The following is a 13322-nucleotide window of genomic DNA, read 5'->3' on the forward strand; positions in this document are numbered from 1 at the left end:
TATATATGTATTGGTCATTTGAGGACCATGTCAACCTCTATGGACACCTGGGAGGAGTAACTAAAATATGGAGAGTAAGAGGAGATAAGGAAAAGGATATGTTTGTGGTCGACAAGTCGACCAGAGGGGGGACTGAAGTGGGAGACTGGGAGAAAAGACTCCCCCCAATCTCCTCGCGCCCCTGGCCTAGAGGATCGCGACCCAGACACCCGCCACGAGATGAATTTGCCTGTCTACCAGACGACCAAATACCCTGGTACAGGAACATATGGATGTGCCCGCCAGCCTGCCCTGCTCAAGCTGACACCTGCGGCATGGATGAACTCGACTAAGCCCTTCAACAGTAAGGAAATACATTGTTAGAGATGCCATGATGACCTAGCCAACTGTCAAGACCACCCGTGCAACCATGCATACTGGACAACCCCACACCAATCCACATGAAGAACATACTCAGTGCTATGACGTAGGTGACAGACACACCCACTGACGCGCATCTTTATTATTTTTCACATAGGTTTTCCGAAATGCAGAAACGCAACACGCACAAAGCACTCATCTAAATGCTTGCTGATGCTTCTTCTAACCCTTGCACTGTGATGAAAATACAACAAAGACATGATACCGCCTATGTAGCAATGTGATACCACAACTTAAGTGCCGTGCATTAAACATCCCAACCTATGCACTAGGCCCAAGTAGGCCGCAAGCAAGAGCCTCCATGAACATTGGACGAGCAAGAGTACAATTGCTGAACCTGCAGAACGAGCCCAGCGAGAACTGACAGCCAAGGGAGCGATGTTGCAACTCGCATGCTACCAGCCGACGCCAAGGTCACACCTGCAAGCAAAGCCAGACACGCAGTGGAAAATACAACTTTAAATGTGCAGAATTCTGCCTCAGCCACGGTCTCTCCTCACGTGACCAAGCCAAACCTGACAGAGTGCCAGACCCTGGGTCCCACGTCTGAGACACAGGCTGCAACAATGAAATGACCCAGTGGACACCTACAGCGATGGGAATGGTCTGCTCTCAGGCATATGAGCAGATCCACGCATTGTCTGCACGAACGCATAGTTGCATATTGTTGCAAATGACAGGTACACCGCGAGCTGGGAACAACGATGGTCCCAGGCTGGGGGGCTCGCTAGTGGACCAATCAGAACATGGGGCACTCACCACTGATGCCACTAACATTAGCCAATCATTAGGGGTCTTCGTGTAACAATTTTTAAGTAACTAATAGAAGGGACAAACCAAGTATACCACCTGACTGACCCTTAACCACTAACAGCGTTCTCTATACGTATACTATACTAACCCCACCACTCGAGGAACCAATCCAGAGTGGCGGTAGGTTTTTTGCTAACTTTCCCAGGTGACGCTAGTAGCGCATCATACTGAGGCAAAAAGGGGCCTGCGAGCCCCACGAATTTCGAGAGTCTGGACGGACGCATACGATCCTAGACCCATCCCTGCCGTTATTCAATAAACAGCAGAACCACCTTGCTTCTTGTGTGTGTCTCATACTCATTTTTGGGATACGCGGGAGGAGTTGGGGCCTCCCAGCCCGGAGGTCCGCGGAAGGCCCAGCCGACCCCGGGAGAAACCCCCCGACAACATTTCATTGGCTGCTACCGCAACTGCGGCTATTTAAAATAAAATGCATCAACAGTATTTTCCTTTTACAATATACTTAAAAAGTATGCTGGGTGGCTCTTATTAGAGCCTTTGGGTTCTTTTACCAACATATACCAAAAAATATATTTTCAATCAGAGAAATGCTCTTCGCCTATATAATGATTCAAAACATTTTGAAAAATGTATCTGTGCTTTTTCTTTAGATGATTAAATCATGTTCTTTTACCAAAGAGAAAAAAACCTGTGCTCCCTGTCAAAAATAGTTCTCCACAATCGCAGGATATACCTCTCATTTTAAAGACTCCATATAACAAAATATTATAAAACCAAAAATCCTTGTAAGCCAATGCTTGAGAACTCATCACCTATTTTCTCAACATCACTATTAACCCCATTCTCAAAATAAATGCCACAATCTTCTGAACAAATTCCTCTCCTTCTGAAATTGGCTCCATGTTTCAAATATTAAATGAAATAATAAATATACCCGAAAAACAGCGCTCTTTACTAAGGGTACACCTCACTGTCAAACAATAAAAATGGACTAAGTACAAAAATATAATAATACAATATGATCTATAATTTTATTGGTATATATAAACATCACTCAAAAAATACATTCTCTAAAAGGCTCTATACAATTCAACAGCATCTAAGGGGCTTGCAATCCTATTGGCAGCCACCCACCACATATACAATGAACAACCAATCACAAAGCAAACATAAACATTCCACCTTCTGTCCTCATTAATCTTTCTCCATTCCAAATTCTAACTCTGAACGCACAAGAAGTGATTCTCTGTACCACTACTAAAATGGAACTCTACATCGAATGGCTGGAGGAAAATAGGAAGAGATTAAAAAAGAAGACGCTGAAAACAATGCTCCAGAAGAAAATACACCTCAATCAGGATTTTGTAAGTACATTCAATATATTATTGTAAAATGAAACAATTATATTTAAAGGAACAAAGATCAGTCACCAAACACATATAATGTATCTACCTATTATCAAACTATCAAATGTGTATTCAAACAACACACATATTTTGAAAGTGCATTATATTTTCAAACAGATAAAGACGTGATTCAAGACTCTAGAAGATTCAAATAGGAAGCAGCAAAACAAGTACAAACAAATCTAATTGTGGATTCCTTGACAGAATTAAAATAACTATTAATGAATATTCAAAAAGACATGCAATCAATGAAAAAGGACATTGAAAATTTAAGACTATTTATGGACAGTAAAAATCCAGAAAATTTGGCTACAAAAGAAGATATATAATGTGTTCTAAGTAAAACAAAAATACAATCCACAACCACATCCCGTTCGAATAACCCATGTTTTCAACAAACTGTGTTTGAATATTTATTTACCCTTTTGAAGTATGTACACTTATATGCATTATTATTGATTAAAAAGTATTTCAAATGTTAAACTAACTGTTTGCACACACTATACACAATTAAAAAAAGTATGTATAGCCACGGTTAACAAACAATCCAATTACACCCCACATCCTAGAACCGCAGCTATGAGATTGCGTGTCTTTCTTTAAAAAAATTCAATGCAAAATATTAATAACAAAAGACACAGTAAAAAGGGAATACATAAAGAATGCTCCTTTCACACATTACAGCATTACGAAATTGCACCTACGACACCCCCCCAGTCGTTGTTGCGGTTACCTGCGTCTCCAAATGCCAATGGCTCACTCTGCTAGACCGTAGCTGTGGTTATACATCGATCTTTTAAAAAAAAGTAATATCCTTCTATCTGAAACAAATAAAGAATCAGTTCAATGACACACACACACTTTGATAAACATAATGCAATACACATTTTTATGACCCTCGTCACATGCACTATATAAAAGATACAACATTAGCACATAGTGCACTGTTGTTCTCTTTGCACATACTAATCTTTGAGTCATTGGGAAAAAATCCAACTTGGATAAAAAAAAAACAATATAAAAAGCTATAAGAAAAGGCCACTACAAAAAACAAACAGGGATATGTAAACTGGATGAAAATGAACAAATAACATTATACTAGTTGCATGTAATCTTTATCAAACTACTTTTCCTTTTTTTCTTCATTTTTTGTAGCATTGTGTTTTTTCTCTTGTCTTTTTGAAAGTTTTACTTTTTCCTTCCTACTTAGAGATTCCAACATGTCTGGACATGAGATCTGGAGTAGTGACAACATCGTCATTTGGGTCGACCATCCTTCACCACCAAGGAAGAAGTACACAAAAACGAATAAAACACAGCTGACAGTTGGTGCTTCTTCAAAGTGAATGAACAGTGCTCTAGAAAAGAGCCACAGTACACACTGTGCACCTTTTGCAAAAACACTCTACGCCATGGGATTCAGATGTTCTATCTCAAAGCCTCAGAACATCTATTATGATTAACCATCTAGTGCAAATCCATTGGAATGAGGATGATGGTGACTATAGTAAAGCACATGAACATCTCAAAAGAAAAATACATGGGGCCCATTCCTTGCATAGAAGGCGATCAGCACCACCCACATAACCTCCATCAACCAGTGCATCAGCAACTCCAACTGCAAATGCAGCCTCTACATCAGCAGTGGTATCCAGTACACAACTCCTCTCTTAACGACACCCAATCTAACCATGATGAAAGTCATGTGTACAAAATGCTCCGACTGGGTAGTTAAGGAAGATGACACATTTAGAAAATGGAAGAATTTAATGGCAGAACACCACATAACCTGTCATTGGTAGTTTTTTTTTTTTTAAGTGCCATTTTAATTGTCCCCGCTTTTTTTAATAAACTTGAACAGCGGTATCGTAGCCAAGTTCACATTCACCAGGTGCACTGCCTCATAACTCCTCTTTCAGTGATGAAAGTCCTTTGTGGACGATGCCTCGAATGGGTAGCCAAGGGAGATGTCACAGTTAAGGAATGGGAGAGATTCCACTCCATGTGAAAAATCTTGATAAATACTGCAAAGGTCACTAAGAAAGATTTGAATATATCTCCTCCTTCCATCTGCAGCAGTACGGCTATCTTTTGAATATAGGCTGAACTTTCACAGGAGTTAACTGCACAACATCAAGTTCAAATCCACTGGGATGATGACAACAATGCAGCTACAAGAAAATACAAAAATAAACACATTACAAAAATGAACTTGCACAACACGAGCAAACAAACTACTTCAAAAAACACTCCAAACACCTACAAGTACTGCATACCTCAAATTACATTAAAAGTACAAGAACAGCAAATTAACAATATAATAATGAACACCATCTGATAGCAATGGCCATTAAAACTAACACACACAAAACTGTAACCTTCAAATGTGTAAATAAATACTAACACTTACTTTCACATCAGCCACAATCCTGCCATGTGCACAGTCAGAGTTCAGTAATCAAAAGAATAAACCTGCAGACAAAATTGGCTTTTATAAGATGGCTGACACATTTTCAGCACAACCTATCACTAGGCCCTACACAAATGCAAAAGTAACAACAACCAATAACATGCAATGAAACTGACACAAACCAATTTTTATCCCACTTAGCATCTTTCATAGCTGCGGCTATTCGACTTGGCTACAGATCTCCATTTGTATCCGCAGCTACAAGCACATTTTTCTGCAAGCCCCATATCAAACTAAATTGCCCTTCAAACCTTCAAATCAAATAAGTGAATAACTAAGTACATAAAATAACACACACACAATTCTGTACTGTATCATCCACATGAACATTTGATTATTGCACAGAAAATGTGTATTTATAGATGCATCTTTAAATAAAGCAAGGGTTCCAGCCGCAAAGAATGAAATGCAGAACACTATTGATGCGCCAATGCACATTCTTCGTATAAACGCGGCTAGACAAGAGCCCCCACCAGCACATTTGCTGATAACCGCGGCTATTCACAAAGACTATGAATTCAAAATTGCATTTCCACTTCACCGAACTTCTGAAAATGGCCCCAACATGCCTACCAGCACCCCCTCCATTCCTCATAGTCCTCCTCCACTCCCTGCCACCCCTCCCATAATTTTGGATAGCCGTGGCTACCACACATCCACAAACACACAACATGTCACTTGCTCAAATATAGCCGAGGCCTCAAAGGAGGTAAGGGGTGAGGATCTACCTGCAATTAGCAATGCCGCACACTGGGCATTGGTTGGATAGCCGTGAATATTGACAACAGAACCATCGACCAATTAGAAAGTCTAACACACACACACATCAGACATAACCTGCTCATACAAACTACTAGATATTCAAACTAGGGATAGTCTTCCTGCAAACAGAGATATCATGCAGATATCATGGCTGTTTTGAAAACTGTGTGGCTGATTGGCGACAGTTGGCTGTTTTGGTTGCTGGCTTTTTGTGAGAAACTAAATCTTGACCTTGACCTAGGTTTGAAAGATTTTACAATTAAATGGTTTGGATTGTGGGGAATGTGTTGGTTCCTGTTTTTTCCAAAATTGTTAAGTCTGAGAAGTACAGGGCACACAGACGTCATACTAATTCATTTTGGATGTAATGATTTGGGGAATGTACGTGGGGTGTCCCTTACTTTAATAATGAAACAAGATATGGGAAAACTAATGGAACTATTTCCTCACACCATCTTTATCTTTTCCAATATCACTCAGAGGCAAAAATGGAGATGGACCAGATTTAATGGTAAAATTGAGAAAACCCAGAGAAATGTTAATAAAGCAGTTTCAGCATTCATGACAGACCAAAACCAATTATGGATTGTGAACAACAACATAGAGTTCTATTTGGCCAATTTCTATAGACATGGGAAGAAAAATAAGATCCCTATTGGGAGCCCCCGTCCCCTGCACATTGTCTAAGGCTGTAGAAGCCAAACAATTTTGGAATAAATCTTTAAATATCTCAAAGGCGTCTCAGTAGAAGGTAATGATAACAATCCTTATATCACATGCAATTCGTGAAATGCACTCTTGATTCAAATGAAGTTAGTTAGACTTGTAATCAGGTTCCCAATTTTTCGGAAATGATTTATTGTTCCATAAAGGGTTGCCCAACACGTTTTGAGATAGATTCTCTTCTTCAGGGGCTGATAAAATATTCAGACTTCAAATCTATTTCAAAAGAATCAGACATATATTTCAATAAAATGTTGTCCATTAGGATAACAATCATGTCAAAGGTACACATACAATAACATTAATCATCTATGAAAGATCCCACTTTTAGTATCCAACATCAATTCTAAATAAATTCTGCCAGAATGGGTCAAAAAGACCTCTTAACACTCTGAATTTCATACATATACTCCACTCATAGTTTAGAGAAGTACTATGGATTGTCTAAGGATTTATGCACCAGAAGATACACTTTTGGTTTCGTTTGCATTGTCATGTGTAACAACTATGGTCATTCTGAATATTACAAATACTTAAAATGGTCTCTGTAATAGTAGCCTGTTTATTTCTCAGACAATACATGGGCGATGTTATGCCGGTAAATTAAAAATTATTATCATTGGAGAATTTATCCTAACTGAAAGTACTAAGCAATCTCCATACCGTGTCCACTATTCTGTTGTTGTCCAGAAAAGGATAATCTTGTGCTTAAAATGTTGTCCATAGACCATGGAAGGCATTTATGCTGGTGGTGATATCATCTCTGCAATCTCTATGAATAACAAGAGGTATGCATTTTTTTAGAAACTGTTACATAGAAATGGTTACATTGATAAGGGAAACATGCCTAGGGCACTTACTTGGAAAAGAAGGTGACAGGTTTCCAATATGGAGATTGCTTCAGAATGTAATGTCCGGTAACACGGGTGGATCAGGTCATCAAAGTGATAACATTGGTTAAACTAAGGCAGCCTAGAGATAAGGAAACCAAAAAGTGTACGGGTCGGGCTGGATTGTGGAGCTCTCTGTGGTCTTACTTGGTATATACAAACCTCCTGACCAGTTTGCCTGCCCAGTCTTGCGGTGATAACACATACAATCAGGGACTTTATCCCAATCCCGGAGACGGGCCGATCTATCGAAGATAAAACACTTTCTCTGGAACAAATAGCCCTCTTCGTCCTGAAGATGGATTTCATGTAATCTGAAATGCGTGTGGCAAGCACTGTCCCTTTACCATTCCAACTCACACATTTCACTAAGTGCCCTCTAGCCATCCCCCACCTCTACTCTGGTGGCATTTTTAATTTTATGTACCTGCAAATAGCTTTTTACTGCACTTCATTTTCCCATAACCTCGGATACAGCTGCGAATATCTTTCGCATTAAGAGAAAAACAAGATGGCGAGCTATAACTATAATTATTCCCCATTCTCTGTCAAATGTTTAAATAACAAGAGCACGGAATAACCCCAAACCATTAATGGACTGCGAGTCAACGCTTCATGCTTAAGTTGTTTGAGACCTGGTCCAAATCCATCGAGCGGTTAGGGCTGTGCTCTTTGGCTAAAATTGGCCTTTTTTGCCAATGGGAAAATGAATGGGAAGTAGGCCACACTTTTGGGGAAAAAAAAGTTTGACGCCTAATAACGTTTTGATTTTTGAATGAATCTTTAGTCTGGGGGGCGCCTGTGCAGTTTTAATCACTTTCAAAATGTCGGCCAAATCCGTTACTCAAGTCAAAAGTTATTAGCAATAGAATTTTGAGGGATTCCTATGTTTCTCCGACTCACCTTAACTATAGGGCGGCAACTGCCGCCCTATTTGTATATATATATAAATCTGTGTTAAAGGGATGTTATAGTTAAGTTGTACAAGCAAAAACCTATGAAATTCTCTGAAAAAACGTTGTTAAACGGATGTTATGTTTAAGTTGCACTAACAACAATCTATGGAATTCATTGAAAAAATGTTGTTAGCAGAACATTATGGATGCAAGGGAAAATCGAAAAACCAATGCCCATTATGGTAAGCTATGCAACCATAATTCAGGCAATTACCATGCACTGCTAAGACAAAAACCCAGGGCATCAAAGATGACATCACAAATGGCTTCACTAATTACATAATATGTCTGGGGCAGTTGTTTTTGTTCAGTTACTGATAATTTGAGGCAATTGACTTAATCTGGTCATACTGCATTGAAAACTTGATACACATACTCTAAAGGTGTTGTATATGTAGACCTTAACATTGTGCTATGTTCTTAAATTACTTTCTGTAGGGTTTGGCCTGAGCTCATGCTGCACATCCATGGGACAAAAAGAAGGCCCCAGATAGACAATTCATGTTTTATACATGATGATGAACTCTAATTTAGTGTAATTTCCATGTCATTTTGTTTCTTTCCTATTAACTAGAATGTGCCTGTATGTGCCTCGGATGTATATGCATTGATGCTCTCCATATGTATTCTTTGTATTAACAAATGTGTAGTAGAGCTAGTAATTCCAAGTTTAACATTAGCCAAGATTCTGATAGGCTTGGTTTTCTGATTCTTCTGGCCAATATTACCAGATAGAAAATACTCTACTGCAATCATCCATTCTGCAGCCGTTGCCTATGTGTATGCATTATTGGATTGCTGTATTAACAACAAACTTCAATAGCACGTTTCTGTTTCAATGATTACATTTTGTTCATGAGATGTCTCTGGATTACCCTTCATATGTTGCTAGCAACATTCTAAACAGTACCCCTTGTAGGGACTTTTCATTCGAATTCATGTCATATGTGATGTCATCTGTGATGTCATCAATTATGTCTTGTGTGAGGTCATCTTTTATGTCCTCTGTGTAAGTCCTAGCTGTGCATGGTGGTGGTGCAAGTTATGGTTGCATAGCTTACCATAACTGCCAAATGTCTTGTTTTTTTTATTGTTATTGTAACCATGTCCCTTTAACAATGTTTTTTTCTCAATATGATAGGATTGTATTAGTGCAACTGAACCATAATGTCACTTTAATAATGTTTTTTCACTGAATTTCACAGGATTTTATTAGTGAACATTTGTCATGTTGTTACATCACTGTATATAAGTTATTAATAATTCTTCTTTCAACATATATGAAAGAACTATAAACCTCCATTAACAAGCATATTTATTGCAGCGCATACTGATGTGTGTCGTTATCAGCAGCGCATGCTGTCAATTGAAGTCATGGTTGAATTGCCTAGGGAATGAGGCTCAACCATGACGCCAGCCCCATCAAATGGCCCACGTTATACACTGAATCTCCCATGCACGTGTGCATTTTCAATGACAATATATTTGTACCTACATTATGACACTTTTCAAAAAATAATACATGGACAAATGCTTTCACGTCCTTGGCAATTATCCTCACACAAGTTTGCTGCCAATCCATCCATGTTTTATTTTTGAAAAGTGTCAACATGTAGGTACAAAAATAGTGATATAACTTAGCCCCTACTTTACAAAATTCATTCAATGCACATACATTCAAGGATGGGGCTATAATCGTTTTGCAAACCTTTGTGCAGATTCGTCAAATGGCACCAAATTTATAAGTCATCTAGAAATGTTGAGACTCCCCTTACTTTTGCCCCTTCTTGACAAAATCCCACCAAGCATTGCAAGTTGGGCCTAAAATATGTTTGCAAACTTATATGCAGATTCATCAAATGCACCACATTTTTAAGCTGTTCAAACATTTTGGGAGACCCCGCCCTCGAATTGGACCCCTTCTTGGTGAAATAGCACCAAACATTGCAAAAGTATTCGATGTTGGGTCTTACATGACATCGCAAGATTTCATGCAGTTTCATTGAATGGCACCATGTTATAAGCCCTCCAAAAACTGCTCTTAACTGACATTATAATGCAGAAATATGCATGGTTGTCCTTAAACTTTCGATAAGGTTTACGAATATCCCACCAATGTCCCTGAACATCTGAGATGTTCGGGAGTTCGGAGAAGAAAAAATACCTGATTTTTGGCTTTCTCTTGACATATCCTATCCAATCCACATCATCCATCCCCTCCCCAGAGATTTTTTCATTAGTTTGACAAGTTTAATGTTGTGTTTTTAATATGTTTTTACTGCGACATCCGTAGCACAGTTAGTTTGCAAATTCAACATGGCATCCTTTTCAAAGGTTTTGATGCACCTCACATTTTTTATTGAGCAATAAGCGTGTGCGTAAGAGGTCTGTGAATGGTACGTGGCTCTCTGATTGGTCCAGCGGCATCTGCGGACACCAAATCAGGAAGTGAGTCCACAGACTCGATGCAGATATCACAAATGATTTTGACCTACTTTTTGCCCATTTTAAAAAGAAACTACTGGATGGATTTACACCAAATTTACTAAGGCAAGCATATATATATATATTCAAGTTGTTCCTTGTATATAAACATATATATATATATATATATATATATATATATATATATATATATATATATATATATATACAAAAATACACATGTGTAGAGGAAGGTTGTAGCACTACAAAAAACCCCCAACCACAACATGTAGAAAATAAACCCTGCACACACGACCAAACCGTTTGCTCAAAAAGTATTTTAATTCATTACAAAAATTCTTGTGCAACCAACACTACCTAATGGCTTAAAAATGCTAGGCATGTTTCCCACGCCTCCCTTGCTGACAGACAGGTTATTAAGACACTCACCCCACCGGGGTGGAAACCGCCACACGTTCCGCTTGTGTACCAAGCTTCCTCAGGCTTTCTTCTTCCCAAATACGTGAAAACACGTACTTATTGGTGAGGTGTGCGTTTGCATGGGTGTGTTATGTTGCAGTGTTTGTGAGTTTAATTATTATATACTTACTGTTTCCTTTGTTGAGGCTGTATGAAGAGTTTTGGCTAGGCCATGCAGTCAAGATTGTAGTGTTTGGCAACAAGCGCTGCAGCATAAGATACCCATGGAAACAAATATTTTGTATTGTAGTTTATGGTCAGGTGTTTGCTTGAATGGGTGTGTTATGCTGTGGTGTTTGTGAGTCCAATCATTATATACTTACTGTTTGAATTTCTGTGGTTGTATGCACTTTTTCATGATATAGGTGGTTGGAGCACACATTTTTTTTTCAATCACTGTGATAAAAGTAAAAAATCACATGTTAGTGTAGTTTAAAATGAGTATTGCATTGCATAGTAGACATTTCTGTTTGTTGTTGACCCTCATAGTTAGTACTTTAGAAGTATTATATTTCAAACCAGTGTACTGTGCAATTTACTCAGTTCATCTGTTTGTTGATTAAATCATTGGGTCTTTGGGACAAATAGATCCATGCTGGAATTAAAAAAAAACTTTCTACGTTGTGGTGCAATATATTTCTTTCATTTTTCAATAGGCAGAAATTAATATTCCATTTTAGTGGTATTCATCTATCTGTTGGCTTGGTGCAGATGTTTGGGACGGTAATATACCTGTTGGCATATTCTAACTGCTCATACTTTTGAAGTTCAAGTTTTGTTTATGTTCATACACAGATTAGTTATGAGATTTTGGTTATAAGAATATTAAGTAAGCATTTACAAGATTGCTGGTAATCTCTGCTTTAGAGAAATGGTACTATCATTACATTCAAACCATCCAGAATTCTTTTTTATATATGCAGTGCAGTGACCTGCATTGGTTGCGGCTCCTGTGTAGTAGATTATACTGATTGTTGTGAAGGTTTTCTTACCAAGTGATACTTGACCATGTGTGAATTCAGTCACCTTGCAGTTGTTTTTGGTACCATCTGCATTATAACATAAAAGTATTACTATTACATATTTACTATGTGTCTGTATGTGTAAGGTGGAACGATTATCGGAATTGCAGGTAGTACATAATCTGCCATGGTTTGCATTTTGTACATGTTGCTGAAATGGAATGGATACAGTTAGGTATGGATACATACACACAACATTCATTAGGAACTTCTTCTTCTACTACATGCCTGCAAAGAGTGCATGTATGTTTTCACATGTATGACATCAGGAAGATTTCATTCATAGGTATGTTTTTGTTTTCTAGTACTTGTAGCAAGTACATTAGACATTCTGGTGGATCTTCTTGTGAGTTTATAGTGAATTTGACCATTCCAGCACAGTAGTCCAATTCCTGCCTTATTCCAGAAACACTGTAAGTATTGTCAGGATTGTTGGTTGCATTTCTATGAAGGACTAACATTTGCAAACACATTGGTCTGTACCGTGTAAGTAAATGTTGTCAATAATTGGTGGCAATTGGAATAGAATGTTTATTGCTGCATTTGTGTAGCAATTTACACCAGTTGTATTTGAAAATTTTAATGGACCTGGCAGTTCTGTGTCCAAGTCATTTGTTGGGAGTGTGCGTTGCTTCTTTGAAGCGGTAGTTGAGTTACTTTGAGCAGTAGATTTTTCTTTGGTTGGGTTGTGGTTCTTGATGAAGTATTACCTTATTTTACTTTCATTGGAGGAATTGCTGTGAGATCCTGCATAGATTGAGTCTGAAGTAGTTTTCTTTAACAACTTTTTGCTTTTTGCAGAACAGGATAGGTTTTTAGATGGGGGGTGTAGAGTGAACTCAGTCTATTGTATTTGAGAACGCAAGAACGATCTGCAGTTACTTTACTTGCATCAAAGTTGATTAGAAATAGTCCATCAAGTGTACAGAAGCGTGATAGTGCTACATAGCTCATGCCTTCTTTAATGACTGTACTACCAATATCATCAATGCTTT

This window comes from Ambystoma mexicanum, chromosome 3p, assembly GCF_040938575.1.
Source record: "Ambystoma mexicanum isolate Mex_15411 chromosome 3p, UKY_AmexF1_1, whole genome shotgun sequence".
Classification (NCBI taxonomy): domain Eukaryota; kingdom Metazoa; phylum Chordata; class Amphibia; order Caudata; family Ambystomatidae; genus Ambystoma; species Ambystoma mexicanum.